The 16,373-nt window shown below is 40.8% G+C and overlaps 1 protein-coding gene across 3 annotated transcripts in view; it reads left to right on the forward strand.

The window, feature by feature from the left end:
* The first annotated feature begins 11,440 nt into the window (after positions 1 to 11,440).
* Positions 11,441 to 16,373, forward strand: part of RNF180 (ring finger protein 180) — an 87,362-nt gene continuing 82,429 nt past the window's right edge. For 2 of the 3 annotated variants that reach the window (XM_084505408.1, XM_084505409.1), the window contains exon 1: positions 11,539 to 11,671. The gene's annotated coding sequence lies outside the window, so the exon portion shown is untranslated. Of the gene's footprint in view, positions 11,672 to 16,373 lie in introns of all 3 variants that reach the window. The other variant, XM_084505410.1, reaches the window with a different exon arrangement.

Genomic DNA, 16,373 nt, shown 5'->3' on the forward strand with positions numbered 1-16,373 from the left:
ACATGCCAACTGTATTGTCACTGTTACACTGTGACATCACTGTGGCACTGTTACGCCTGTGACAGATCCAGTCACAGATCCGGTCTCTTTCATGCTAATCCTTAAAGATACACAAAATTCCATATCACCTTCCCTAAGGATTTTCAGTTTGAGGAATGCAAGTGGGTCATCTGAGTAGATGTGGGAAGTGGGAGATGTCATGTGTACTATCATGTCATAAAGATTGTAACGATTATGTTGATTGTAAAGGTTATGCTGCAAAGATGGTGTGTTTCACAGCCACCAGCCAAGCTCTGAGGAAGGATAAAGGCTTCTAAAATCAATATACTCTCTATAAATATGAAAATATAAATATCACAATGTTATCCTTTTTACTGATTGTACTTCAATTTAAAGCTTTATATCTCTGTAAATCACCATCTCATTTTTGATCCTGTAACTCAACGTACAAAGTACTTTTGTAGACTTTTAACAAGAATGTAGCTGTCCTTTATCCAACTGTAAACTGAATCACAACCTATAAATGAATATATACAATCCTCATATATATCAATATATACTGCTCTTCATACTATTCTAGAATCATAGAATATCCTGAGTTGGAATGGACCCATAAGAATCATTGAGTCCAAGTCCTAGCCTCCTCATAGGTCTATGAAAAATTCAGACCATATGACTAAGAGCACAGTCCAAACACTTCTTAAGCTCTGACGGTCTTGGTGCCATGACTACATCCCTGGGGAGTTTGTTCCTGTGCACAACCACCCTCTCAGTGAAGAACCTTTTCCTGATATCCAAGCTGAACCTCCCCTGTCACAGCTTGAATTATAATTTGTACTTTCTATTTCTACCCATATATCCTTATTCCATTCCACTCACATTAAACTGTAAGTATTTTTCACCTGAATGACATCTTTACCATGAGTGTAGATCAGCTCCACGTCTTACTATGGTAATTCCATCCATCCTTCTCATGGAGTTTTCTCTTTATATATGGTGTTTTCCATAAAATGGCACAGATTCAGTGTTTAATCGTCTAGAATTTCTCTCCAAGCCTTGTACTTGTTCAGATTAAAATCTACTCTGAAGTTAGTTATATACTGTATGACTTTGGATATTCATAAACAATGAATTTAACATTCATAACGTTCTTGTATCCCTTGTTTTAAACCTCATAAGAAAGATAATAAAATGCTACACAAACCAAACACTTATAAACATATATGAACTTCTTAGCATAATTATGAAAGTAAACACATGAGCCTAATTGGACGTATGAGCAACTATAGCAAACGAGTGATTAAGAATCTAATTCTAGATCAGATGCAATGCATTAAGCATTACACTGTCTTTGGCATCAGAATTTGAAGGCCTTTAAAACTGAAATACTTTTTTTGGGTGGGGGAGGCAGGAGGAACAGCTACTTTGGGGGGCATCTCAGGTACATTTTGATGGACTGTTATGACTCAGTTCAACTGTGAGTGACAAAGTTTGTATTGCCATTTGAGGTGCTCTCAGGTATTTAACCTGGTCTGCTGCTGTTGCTCTGGAAGGCCATGTGATACTTACCATTATTATAAACATATTAACACTTTAAGTAGCACTGAAGTCCTATGTGTGGATATCTAAAACAAACTTTGTGCCAAAATCATAAAAAACACTCAGCATACCAATTTTTTGATGGCCAACTAGCCTTTTAAATGCCTGCAGTTTATAGATGTCCATATTATGAACCACACTGTTGTCTAAACATTTAAGCCTAGTGTCTTGTTGAGAAGTCTTGGGTCCATAGTCTTGTCCGTAAGTCCGGTGCACCTTGAGCATGAGGTGGGGGTGTGACTAAGCCATACCAAAGGCCATAAAAGTGACTGCTCTGTTAGCTCATAGCATCAGTGCTTTGACCTGAAGAGAGCTGAGCATCATGATTGCATGGGCGTGAATTCTTACTCACTAGCTCTGGCAGCATCCTGCTCAGCGCTGGAACAGAAAATCGCCCTTTGGGGATCTCACCCTCCACTGTCTCTGTGAGGCACGCAGCTGCCCTGAATCACCTCACTAAAGCAGGGAGTTTCCTTTCAGCCAATCAGTACTTAGTTCTGGCATCTGAAATGGTTGCTTTAGCAGGTACCTTCGTTGGGATAAACCAAAGTTTACATTTAAGGATTACAGATTGTCTTCTACAGCAAAAGCAGCACAGTAACTCTCAGTTTAGATAAAGACTGGTAACAGATACATAACTAAAGTGAAAACATTGTTTAATGTAGTGACTTATTATATTACAAATTTTAGATGATTATATGACAAGAGGAGAATTTTGGATCTCTGTAAGATCTGGCAGCAGAATTCACAGGCATCATATTTCAGTAATAGTGAAAATATTATGCATAATCAGGCATGAGAGTAGGTGGTTCTTTTGACTACAACAAAAGAATATTTGAACACAGTATCATGTTAGAAAGATAAAGCTTCAAAGTCTTATATTTTATTACACTTTCCAATTGCATATCCCAAGCACAAAATAGCATAAATCAGACCTCAATTCTTGATTTGGAAACCATGAAATATAAATAATCAACAACATTTTCAAAAAAGGAAAGACAGAAAACATCTTAGAAGTATTTCTGTCAATTAAAATTGTTATCTGAATGAGACTATCACCCTCTGGGTGTATGTAGTGGGTTTACGTGGCAAGGTTTTGGTAGCAGGGAGCCATAGGGGTGGTTTCTGTGAGAAAGATCTAGAAGCTGCCCCATGTTTGGGAAGGGCCCCATTGTTTTCCAGACCTGAGCCAATAAGCGATGTTGTTTTGCGCCTCTGTGAGAGCATATTTAAGACAGGGAAAAAAACACTGCACCAGACAGCAGCCGGGAGTGAGAGAACAGCCTTGCAGGTGCCAAGGTCAGTGTAGAGGGAGGGGGAGAGGTGCTCCAGGCACCGGAGGAGAAGTCCCCTGCAGCCTGTGGTGAGGACCATGGTGGAGCAGGATGTCCCCCTGCAGCCCATGGAGTACCACGGTGGAGCAGGGTTCCACGCTGCAGCCCGTGGAGGAGACCACGGTGGAGCAGGTGGCCCTGCACCGACGGAGGCTGCCGCCTGTGGAAGACCCCTGCCGGAGCAGATTCCGGGCCGGACCTGTAGCCCGTGGAGAGGAGACCACGCAGGCAGGAGCAGGTGATCTGGCAGGAGCTGCTGCCCGTGGGGGAGCCAGGTTGGAGCAGTTTTCTCCTGAGGGATGGACCCCGTGGTACGGACCCATATCTGGAGCAGTTCTGGAAGAGCTGCTGCCTGTGGGAAGCCCACGCCGGATCAGTTCATCAAGGACTGCATCCTGTGGGTGGGACCCCACAGCACAGGGGACGAGAGTGACCGAGAAGGAGCGGCAGAGAAGAAGTGCTGTAGACTGACCATAACCCCCATTCCCCCATTCCCCTGTGCCGCTCAGGGGGAGGAGGTGGAAGAGGGTGGATGGGGGGGAAGGTGGTTTTGGTTTTTTTTCCTTTGTTTTCTCACTTCTCTCGCTTGTTAGTAATAGGCAATAAATCTTACTATCTCCTTATGCCGAGTCTGTTTTGCCCGTTACAATAATTATTGTGTGATTTTCTCGTCCTTATCTCAACCCTTGAGCCCTTTTCACATATTTTCTCCCCATTCCTCTTTGAGGAGGGGGAGTGAGAGAGCGGCTGTGGTGGAGCTCGGCTGCCCACTCGAGCGAAACCACGACAGTGTAAAACAAAGAAGTTTTTCATAACTAAACATGTTAATTATGGAACTTAACTGTAACACATATGTAAACAAGCCAATTCTGAAATAATGCATAGATTAATTTATTGCCCAGTGATTTCTTGTTATATACCATGCTTTTTCAGTTGATAAATTCCAGCAATTTAATAGGCTAAAAACAAAGCTGAGAACTACATTAATAGAAAATAAAAAGGAATATGAAACAAACACAAAGCCATTGTAAATCATAATTTATGCAAAAATGTCTTGTTCACAGTATATGTCCATTTAAAGAAGTCCTATAAATTATTATTTAAAATATTTTTAAGGAGAATGAGATATTTTAACCTAGGCTGACTTCTAAAAAGAAAACAGATCACATTGTTTTCTCCAGCAGTCAGACAACTTGCTTCTCTCTATTTAATATTCATAAAATATAAGATTAAATATATAATGCATACATACATCTATATAAAAGAAAAACACTGTTTAAAAGCTGAACTTTTAAATATGATACTATACACATACAAAAAAAATATACACTAAAAACACTACAAACACAAAAACAAGTTTAATAGAATGATTCATTTATTTGTATCTCAGCCTTAGAACAAACCTGTTACATGCACATATTAGCAATAATGAGCAAAAGAAACTTTCACTGCTTTCTACTGATTCCTACTAAAAAAGTGAAATTGACAGTTTTAGAAATGGAGTGAATCCCAGGGTGCTCTTACAAGCTATATAACGCTTCAATAAATAATTACAAAATAAATAAATAAATAAATAAATAAATAAATTATTTAGGCAATGGTAAAACAGCATGTGATTGTGGACTCTCATGAAAGCTTCACCAAATCAAAATTACTGTGCAGAGAGCTGTTCAGTGTTTTTGAATAAGAGCATCATTGGAAAAAAAAAATAGTAATAAAATTAAAATAAAATAATAAAATAAAGTAAAATAAAATAAAATAGCCTTTATATCTTTTCTAAATGATATAAAAATATATTCTTATACTTGTTTAGAAATTTTGGTTTAATATTCAGGCACTGATGAGACATTATCTCTTACAGGACAGGAAAATCATATCTAAGTACACAGAAACACAGTCCATCACAAAGTAGCAAATTACCAAAGACAAATTTTCCCAGAAAGTGTAATATTTAAAAACAAAATTTAAAAAAATACATAAATAGAAGAGAGAGAGTGTGTAGTAACACTTCCAGAACCTTCCAGATCTTGAAGTCCAAACAACTGCTGTAAGCTTGATTTCATAAAGCTGTACTTCATCTTTACATTAATTACTGTTTTTCTGTAATACTTTCATAATACTTCCATGAAAAATTCCATTCATTTCCCTACTGAGACAGCTACAACTTTTTAATTTCCACCATGAAATTCCATGAATTTCTTAACAGCCAATTCATAACTATTTTTTACTTCTCTGAGTTGTTGTAATCTCTTTTCTTTTCTCACTGATTACCTAGCAAGAAAAAACTTTCTCAGCATTTGTTTTGCTGAACTAAGCAAAGCTGATTTTGTCTTTCTGTAAGACTGGCTCTCTTCATTGTGATCTTTCCATTAGTACTTCTTTTATCTACTCTATCTTTAATTTCTTTTTTGAAAATGGGCGATTACAACTATCTGTATGATATAATAAATAAATAAATAAATAAATAAAATAAATAAAAATAAAGAATAAGGATTTAAAAATTTTTCAAATAAAGAATTTCCAAAGCACTGATATTCCTCTCTATGTACTAGAATTATGTCCAAAGTCCAGGTCACAATTTGCCTTTTCAAGGCATTGACATCCTGTGACCTTTTATTATACTCTGACACTTCTCCTTCTTATTAATTAGTCCTCTGTCAACAGGAAAAAATCCTTGCTAGCAGATTCCAAGCACATAATCTTGCATATTATTCACTTGAATCTTGTATGTTTTCCATTTCTTCATATTCTTTGCAAGTTCCAACTCAGCTGTGGCTTAAACAATTTTTATTCTTACTCTACATTTTAAGGAATAATTTTGTTTATCGGTATTTTTTACCCATTTCTGTTTTTTTCTATTGCTTGTAGGTATCCATATATTTCTAAGTTGTTCTTTGGGTAACTGTACATTTAGGTCTAGCATTATTTCTGGAAGTCTTTTCCTTGCTTGGATATATATTCTTGGTAGCTGAAATAAATTTTAATTCCAGATAACCTCTCCATTCAAATTCCTGAGCATTTCAGCCCAGCTGAGCTAATTAAACTGCAGTTTGATTACAGTTTCTTTAGCTTATCTAAGCTCACTCTTCAACTCAAGCACTTTACTTTAAAATATAGTTTTGTTTATCTTTCCATTTAACTTAAAATTAAACAACTTAATCAAAAACCCTTATGAAAATTTGCAATGACAGGCTTACTCGTAATGTCCCTATTTTTTTACCTGGTTACCTAAACTAACTATAAAATAGCACAGAACCCTCTTCAAAGGATTGTTAATGAATTTCTACATATCTGCTTAGAGTAAAACACAGAAGTCAGTCCTTGAAAATCACTGAAATTCCTTTTCCCATGTGAGTACTACAATCCTTTCGGCACAGGCATGTTCTCTTCCACTGTGTATAGTCCCACAGATCTTAATTTCTTTGAAGCTAGGACACCACAGAGCAAAAGACAGAGTGTTTTTATCTTTACCTGGTTAATTAGGTAAATTACCTGGTAAATTAGGTAAATTCCTACATTCTCCCACATTGTAGGAAATGTAGGATGAATGAACAGGCTATGGAGAGTAGTAATCTTAGTTCTATTTCTAAGTGCCTTCAGCTGCAGGAACTAGATCTCAACAGGTAATAAACAGAACACAAACTAATAAACAAACTTCAACAGCCTGAACAGTTTTCAGACTGTATAATCTTTGTGGCATTTTCTTTTCCCTGCCTCAGGACAACAAGATTCCTAGATCATCAGGATTCTGAAGCACTGAGGAGATTCCTGCATATAACACTGTTAAAGATTCCATTCCAGTGAAGAAGTGACTACCAGAAAAGAAAGTGGTATCAAGAATTGTTTTATTAGATCTAGCCCTGAGTGACTTGGATGCTTTAAAAATGTTTACCTTAGCTCTAACATGGCCTATGACCATACACAGCAATTTTAGACTGATCTGATTATTCTTTGAAGGGAAGCAAAAATAAAGCTTATGATTTGTTAAAAGATGGATTTTCTGTATAATCTAGAGATTTCATATAGGAGTATGATGAGCTTCACAAATCAGATTTGGAAATTTAACTGCAAATATAAACCGTTATCTTTGAGGGAAAGGGAAAGAAATGTCATTTTCTTACAATTTACTTTGTAATAGTAAGATTTCTTCAATGGTAAATCAGATTGAAAATCAGGGTGTATTTTTAAAAGGACTATAAAGAGCAAGATGGTAATCTCCACACAGTGAAATGTTGTGCTTTATGGTTATTGAAATGCCTAGAGTCACCTAAGATTTTCTAACAATGAATCCTATGGTGAAGGGTGAAACAGGGGTTTTCTCACTGGGGTTCTGCTAATATAATGCTGTTCTGCTAATATTATGATATTCAAATATGCAAGCTGCTTAGGATAAGAAAAAGTTAAGGGCAAAAATAAATTTCTTCCTGCACTCAGAATCAAGTCCTGAATATTCTGCATAACAGATTCTATTTCTTCACTCATATTTCCTAATGCTAACTCTCTGGCCATTTCCTAAGATAATTTGCTCCAGCACAATTAATCAAATAATAGATATGCAGGTGTTAGAGACAAACCCAGCTGATGGGGACAGTATAATTACATAGAATCATACAACAGCTTGGGTTGGAAGGGATATAAAAGATCACCCCATTCCACCCCCTGCCATGGGCAGGGACACCTCTCACCAGACCAGGTTGCCCAAAGCCCCATCCAGCCTGGCCTTGAGCACTTCCAGGGATGGGGCATCCACAGCTTCTCTGGGCAACTTGTTCCAGTGCCACACCACCCTCATAGTAAATAATCTCTTTCGAATATCTAATCTAAGTGGAATAGAATGACCTCTTTTAATTTAAAGCCATTACCCCTTGTCTTATCACTATCTGCCCATAACAAAGTCATCTCCACCTTTTCTATAATCCCCTTTTAAGTACTGAAAGGTCTCCCCAGACTCTTCCAGGCTGCACAAGCCGGGAAAAGAAAATGTCCCTAGCTTTTTCAGACTGTCTTCATAGGAGAGGCACTCCAGCTCTCTGACCATCCTCATGGTACTCTTGGACCTGCTTTAACAGGTACATGTCTTTCTTGTGTTGGAGGCCCCAGACCAGGGTGCAGCACTCCAAGTGAAGCCTCACAAGGGCAGAATAGAGGGGGATAATCACCTCCCTCAACCTGCTGCCCATTCTTCTGGTGATGCAGCCCAGGTTGCAGAAGGCTTTCTTAACTGCAAGCACACACTTCTGGCTCATGTCAAGTTTTTTTGTCCACCAGAACCCATAAATCCTTCCCTGCAAGACTGCTCTTAATACGTTCTTCTCCCAGTCTACTCATGTCTGGGATTGTTCTCATAATGTGTCAAAGGGCCAGGTATTACAGAACTGGGTTAATGCCTAGGGCAATCTTTAGTTCACTGTTGAATATTTGGACAAAATGTAGTTTCTTCTGTTGTAGATGTATTTCGGTAAAGAAATGAACACTACAAGAGTAAAAGTCTAGTAATCCATTTGCCTAAGTAGCTAAGATTTATTGCTTTTTTTCCCAGTTCAGCATCATTGTTGGCAAGGAGAACATGTCCCTGTTCTGTCTACTACCACTTGCTAGAAGCCAGGGCAATGTTCCTACAGCACTTGTGAACTGGACATGCTATCCATGTGCCATGGAGGTGAAAGTGCATGCCACCAGACATGCACAAAGCATGGCACTATTGGAGTGTACTCTGCGATGTTCAATAATTCACTGCATTCACTTCATTATAGCCTTCCTGATATCCCATCCTTGAGTCAATAGCAGGTCAAAAATATTGTTTTCTGTTTTATTGTCTCTCAGTTTGGTACTGGTACTGCTCCTTGCATTGCCCACTGTAGACCTAAGGGGTCATCCCAGCAAAAAAAAAAAGCACTTCATACCTATACAAATTTGAGAGCTAACTTCTCAACACAAGCAATATCCATTAACCTTCTTACTGATCACTTTACCCTCTCTAACCTCACACAGGCCAGCTGCTCTGTCCTCATCCTGTGACAGACAAAAACTACCTGTAAGACAAGAAATACAGCTAACCACACAGCTGAGTACACTTTCCCTTTGGTCAATAAAATCAAAGATGCTGAAGAAAAATTCTCAAAATATAATCTCATAAGTAGAAGAAAGGTTTTATCTTTCCTCATTTTATTTGCTATTTCTATGACATAAGCCATACAGTATCTTTCATTTCTTTCCCCAGTGCCATCTTCGGTATTTCTCTGTAAGCCAATAAATTCCCTTAGTCCAACCCTACGTCTCCCTTAAGAAGAATCAAATGAGATGACAAACTTTTAAAATAGCAAAAGCTTTCTGATCTGATTTAATATTCTTTTAACTCTGAAGCCCTAAACTAGCAGCTCTTTTATTTACTCCATTCATTTCCTTATTTTGCTTGTTCTACATGCCTTTACCAATTGTCTGCTATACAATGCCTTATACCTATTCATAACTGATAAATACTGTTTTTTCTAAACAGTACTTTTGGTTAAAATTTGAACATATTGTACCATACCAGAAATTACTTCAAAATAAGTCTCTCTTTTCTACTTAAGATTACTGGGCAATCATGGCAGAGCACAACAGAACTTAATTATTGTGAGCATCCTACCTGTGAACATTTTTATGTAGACCCTTTCTACTGGGTCTACATAAAACAGGAAAAAGAAGCAATTAGCACAACTTCTCACCAAATGTATTACTCACTAAAAGGAGTTAGTGATTAATCCTAACAATCCTTTTCTTAAAAAAAAAAAAAAAAAATCAGGTTTTTTAACCATGGAGAAAGAAAACAACAAGACAGGTAAGTAGTTGAACATAATCCAGGGTAATTTTGGGTGGGGAGGGGGTTGTGTTTTGTTGTTTGTTTAACAAACACAAGCAATTATAGTGTATAACCACAAAACCAACAAGCATAAAGTATTTTAGTTAACTGTAGTTACTGAAAAACATAAGAGTTTCTGAATGAATGTTTATTGTTATTTGTATCATGCTATTCTTTGAAATCTCTTCCCATGAATAAGACTTTAGATAGCTGGAACTGAAAAAATCTATACACTCTGCCAAGAAACAACAGACTAAATAATTTCTCTGGTAGAAGGCAGTCTATCAGAACCACAGCATAGCAAAGAGCAAACATCAATGGTATCGCAGAATCACAGAATGGCTAAGAATGAAAGGGACCTCTGGATGTCTTCTGGTCTAACACTGTGCTCAAGCACAACCACCTTAGAGGTGTTTTCTGAGGACCATGTCCAAATGCTTTTGAGTATCACCAAGGATGGACACCATAATCTCTTTGCCCACCCATGCTCAAGATAATGGCCTTCATTGAGAAATCTTCATTGAGAAGATTCCCACAGGCCAGAAGGGATGTTCAGCATCTCCTGGTTGAACAGTCCCAGCTATCTCAGTCTGTCCTCATGCGAGAAGTGCTCCAGCTCCTTCATCACCTTTGTGGCCCTTTGTTGGGCTCTCTCCAGTACATCCATGTCTCTCTTGCACTGGTGAGCACAGAACTGGCTGCAGGACTTCTCTAGGCTTAGCCTAGTAACCAGTACTGAATAGAGAAGGATCAGCTCCCTTGCCCAGCCAGCCACACTTCTCCTAATGCAGCCCACAATGCCATGAACCTTCCTGCTGCAAGGCTGCATTGCTGGCTCATGTTCAGCTTGGTGCCCACCAGGACCCCCAGGTCCCTTCCTGCAGAGCTGCTTCCCAGCTGGGTGGCCCCAGCCTGCCCTGGTACCTGGGGTTGTTCCTCCCCAGGTGTCATATTCTGCACTTCTTGTTGATTTTCATGAGATTCTTGTCAGCCTGCTTCTCCACCCCATCCATGTTCCCCTGGATGGCAGCATGCCCCTCTGGTGTATCTGCTACATTTACAGGCACTTTTGTGTCTGGGTTCTCTCCCATGCTGCCCTACATGATTTAGAGCAACTCTGCGTTCATTAATTTACTTTGTTGTTGTTCCGTATTTAGTTTAAAACTTCCTCTTTCCTTTGGTGCCTATTAAAACACGCAGGGGCTGCTGATGAGCTGACAGGCTGCTCAGTACGTGACTGCTTGCTGGCGGCTGTGTGTCCTCTGATCGCCCTGGCCCCACTCCCTGGCTGTGAGCTGGGCCAGGGCTTGTTCCTTGGCCCTGAGGAGCCCCAAGCACGGCGAGCCCCGCGCTGCGCACCTGAAGCAGCAGCCTGACGCCTCAGGGAGTACCTGCACTCCCCTCTTTGCAGACAGAGACCGCTTCTCCCCAGCACACACACACACACACACACACACACACACACACACACACACACTCAAATCTTCCAGTTTGCATTGAAAACTTCCATTTCGCTTCTCCCACCGCCTCGGTCACACCCTGCCGCCGGGGCCGACCCCACCCCGGCTCCCCCTCCGCCAGTCAGCAGCCGAGAGGCCGTGCCACCCTCAGGCCTCGCCGCGGCACGGGCGGCCCCGGCCACCGCCCGCCGCCTCCTTCCCCGGCCCCCCGCGGCAGGGACGGGGCGAGGCGGCCGCCGAGGGGAAGCTGCCGGCCGCAGGGCGACCTCCACGGCGGGCAGAGCCGCCGGGGAGGGGGCCGGTCTCGGCGCTCGCCGAGCGCTTTCCGCTGCCGTTTGTCTCCCGTCTCTTCCCGTTCGCAGGAGCAGCTGCCGCTGCGCAACCCCTTCCCCGCCTCCTCCTCCTCCTCGCAGCCTCCCTCGCACGGCGCGGCCCCGGTAAGCGGCGCCTCGGGGGCGCGGGGCGCGGGGCCGCGGGGCCGACACCTGCCGGCGGGGCGGGGCGGGGCGGCGGGGCGGGGGGCGCGCTGCGAGCCGCGGGGAGCCCCCGGACAGCCCCCGGCGAGCCCCCGGCGTCTCCTCGCAGCGCACTCAGCGGCGCTGCCGCCGCCTGTCAGCACCCGCGGGGCGGCCTGGAGGCGGCCGCTGCCCCGCTGCCCCGCGGTCCGTGCCCCGCACAGCGTGCGTGTGTGTTTGGCCCCCGGTTTTGTGCGGCGGCTGGCGCTTGGGCGTGCAAGAGCAGCGAGCAGCGGTGAGACCGCCCGTGGGATCGCATGAGAGAAAAGAGCGTACGCGCCGCCGGTCCCTGGCTTCCCGCTGAGCTGTTTTGTCTGCTCCCTGTCAAAGCGATTTAAGCGCTCGGCGTTCTCTCGCTGTTACCTTCTACACCCATCGGCTTAGCCAGCATGCAGTAGGATTTGTTAGCGATTAAGTAACACCTTGCAAGTAACACGCTCTTTCCTATTGTTACATTAACTGATTTCTAATTTATGTGGGCTGCTCTTGCTGCGGGAGAGAGTCTGGTTGCCCTGTCTCGTCAAGCAGTGGACCAAGATATGGGAGCTGACCCCACAACAATAGCTGAACTGGCAAAACAGTTCACAGTCCAGCAGGAGCCGACACAGGAGCAGCCTGGATGACACTAAACCCACCGTGCTGCTTCGCTTCTCTGGCAGTCTGGAGGCAGTTCCTCAAACATCGTTTTCTTTCTCCCTGCATAACTGTTGCTTTATTGAGGAATGCTCCTTAAGTGTCTTTCCAGAAGTGTCTCCTCAAAGCTGAAAAGCTGCAGACATTGGAAGTTTGTAGTTAGTTTTCACGTGTGCCTGAATGCCTTCCAGGATTGTTTCCCTGTTTAGCAAAGTGTCCGTTCCTGCCTTCCTGGGAGCAGGAACTTCTGGTTCTGGGCACTTGTTGTCCATGACAGCTCATCTGACTTGTCTTCGTCACCTTACCTCAAAGCTGGCAAGCACCTACTGTTCTTTACAATGCTTGCTGTAACTAATGCTCAAGTTTCTGTGCCCTAATTCCTTACTGCAACCTAATTATTATTGTCATCCTTGTGGCTGTGGCATCCTGAAGGGGTTATAGATGACTTTTGAAGAAAAAAGCATCGAAAACCACGTGTTCTGCTCTACCCATTCTTTTAGTTTTACATTTTTGAGAGGAAAGTGAAGTTAGTTGAAGAGAAATCCTTGAATAGGCTTTCAATAGAAATATGTTTTTATATTTAGTCTTTTACCTTGCACATTTGAGAAACTTTTGGGGGGCTTTACTTCAGTTTTCCAGCAATCTTTTTGGTGATAAATGGTCAGAGCTTAATACATTGTTTCTTAACACAATCCAAATTGTATAGATATAGATATCAAAGGGGACTTCCTATTTATGAGAAGATGCCAAAAGGGAAAGCATCCCATTCAAGAAATGATAAGTAAACAGGAAGCAGATCAGCTCTGTGCCATTTCTTTGATTGCTGTCTGCCACTTGATCTTTCACCTAATTTTTACTGTTTTCTTTGCAAATTGTCCCACTAGCTTTCAGTGTTGTTGCTCATAAGTTTTCCAGATGGAGTGAGAGAAAGGAAAAATGTAATTATTGTTCCTTCTTCCCTTAACATATTGATGAGCATGTATGAATCTTGAAGATCTTATGCTGAGTTTGCACGTGAAATTTACTTGCAATTGGAATAGTTATTTAATCTTATAGTATTTCCCATCCTTATAAATGTAAGAAACAACATTTTAAAAAAGATCTAGTGTATTTTCTATTCTTTTCAACCCTAAAAAAGCATTCTCTTCTTTTTATGCTCTTGGATATTTTTGTCATCTGTCTGATCAATTCAGGGCTGGTACTACTTCATTTTGTGTTCTGCAGCCAGATTTGAACACTGCTGTGCAAGAATAGCTGACCCATTTGGAAGAGTTCACTGAATACCTGAATAGTAGTGACAGAGATCAAGAAATCATGATCTGTGAGGAGAAAGGAAAAGAATTAAATTTATTTAGCCCAAAGACAAGCTAAAAGAGTAGCTGATATGTGAGTGCTTAAAGTTGTAAAATGTTGCTGCACAGAAGAAAAGGGGACATTTTGTCCTCTGTATTCACAGCAAATAAGAGAGAGTAAGATTTAAATTGCACAAAAAATCAGGTTAGATGCAAGGGGAAAGGCTATAATGACAGGAGATAACAAGGTAATAAAATGGTTTGGGAAGGCTGAAAAATCTCCATCAAAAGTCTGTAAGAGAAGGTTAGACAGACATTTCTCAAGAAAGAGGACTGGGTACCCAACTTGGGAAGGAACCCTCTGCTCTTGGCTTTTCTATGACTGAGTCACAGGAAAAAAAGTTTGAAGGACATAAAACAAGCCACAGAGGAGCGTAGGCTTTTTTACACTCATATATGTCTGCATGCTATTTTGGAGGAAAACATGAGCTTGCACAAGGCAACTGATCTGAAAGCAGTGCAGCCACAACAAACATGGCCCTGTGCCAAGCTGAAAAGGCCTGCTGAGAGTGACACCATCTAGTCTCTGCGTGTCTGCCTCTCAAAATGGAATCTCTGGCCTTTATGTCAGCATTTTTGCTGAAAGACAACGCAAAGTGAGAACCATATGCCTTTTCACAGTTCTAAATGCAAACCGCGAGAGATAAAAATTTGCTAAAATGCATCCAGAACACTATGGTTAAACTGCATTTGAATAATAAAAACACTTCACAATTCTTTGTGTGTGTGTTTTCATTTGAGTTCCAGTTTAAGTTATATGCAAATCAAAAGAGGAATGAATGGTCATGTAAAAAATCAGAAATGTCTCATTTGCTGTTTTCTAACATGGTGCTTGTAGAAACCTCTGTAATGTGTTAATGTACAATTATAGTGTTTCTTCTGCCCTCAGTAAGACCTGCAAAAGGGCACATACATGCAGAATTTTAATAGACCAACAGGAACTTTCCTTTTTAAATTCTGCTAGGCCAGAAGAATACCTAAGTCTATTGTGATATTTTATTAAAAAGTATTTGCACTTTAAGGATTTTAATATTTTTTTTCATATAGTTCACTGTCAGCATTTTTGGTCATTCAAATACCTGTGGTATGCAGATTATTGTATCTATAGTACATTATACATTCATTTCTCTTACTAAAGTGTATTTTTAAAAAAAAGATGTATGCAGAACTAAGAAAATACTTTTAAAGTGTTTATCAGCAAAACAAAGGAGCTTTCATTTTGCAGTATAACAGTGATTGCTTGCTAGATACTGTTCAGGAAAGGGAGACGTTTACATCACTTCAGATGTCTTTACCCAGGAAGCATCACTAGCCTCAAATGAAGCAGATGTTGAACAGATAGCAAACCAGGGTGTTTTGTTTGTTTGTTTGTTTGTTTTCTAGAACAGCTATAATAAGGATAACATGCTATATACAGAGATTTAAATATATATACATGTATACCATTTTAATAGACAGATACAGGATATATGGTATACAAGATAGATGTCAGTAACTGCAGTATGTTCCAAGAATGTATCTTTACTGGCATATGGGGATACGGCTGTACTTGAAATGCCTATTTGAGCAAGCCTTAGGCAAAAAGTCTGTCTGACCTTCCTGGTTGGTCTTAGATCCCAGGTTCCCAGTGAGCTGTTATAAGATTAAATGAATTTTAGAAGTATGTTATGAAACTGCCAAGAATAAATTAATTACAACAGCTTTACAGGTGTGGGAGTGATACACACTCATAACTGGTAATCACTCCTTCAATAACCTGTGAAGTCTAATGCTGCATTTATCACTGTAAAGTGATGCACACTACCTGTAAAATCTTTCAGAGCCTAAATTTGTCTTTTGTTGTTGTTTTTTAATGTTACTCACTTTCACACTGTTTCACAGAGCAAGGTTAATAAAAAGTTTAGACTCTGGTTAAGGCATTTGAATCATCAAATTTTTGTCATGAATAATGACAAAAGGGAATGCATTTGGCATCAAAACTGTGTGGAGCTCCCTGTGCCATCAGCCCCTAAAGCTGAAGGAAATAGAGCTGGGAGTTCCAGCTCCCTTCCTCAACTCTGTTTTCCCTTCTCTGTCTGCTGATGAGCATGCTAATACCGCTGCTTGCCCCTAGCAGCAGTGATGTACCTACCCAGCTGGTCTGCACTGAAGACTGGTCTGTCCTTTTCTCTTGCTCCAAACCCAGCTAGACCTCAAACGACTTCCAGAGTAGGTCCCTGCCTTGCCCTTCTAGCAAGGGCTTCTAGCATAATCCTGCCTTTTCTGCAAGTGTCTCTTCCATGATCTTTTGCTTGGCCATCTTAACTTACATTAACTACTTATGTTTATTTATCTGGAAAGGAAGAAAAATGGAATTTTGATAAAATTTCATCTTAATTTATTTTGATGTTGAGAGAACGATTGCCTTCATTTCACTTTCTAAGCTTAGTGTGGATCTGGTTACAAAAAGTTGTGTGTACATTGAGCTAAGAATCTACTGAATGCACGTGATGTTTTAGCTCTTCCTTGTCAAACCACACTTAGACTGTCTGCATAGTTAGAAAGAGTAGGATATCTCATGAGAGAAGAACTCAGATATAAATGAGAAACAATGAATAACCAATGTGTGTGTTCATTTCCATTCAGAAAATGAGGTAGGA

Source organism: Aythya ferina (assembly GCF_964211825.1).
Source record: "Aythya ferina genome assembly, chromosome: Z".
NCBI lineage: Eukaryota > Metazoa > Chordata > Aves > Anseriformes > Anatidae > Aythya > Aythya ferina.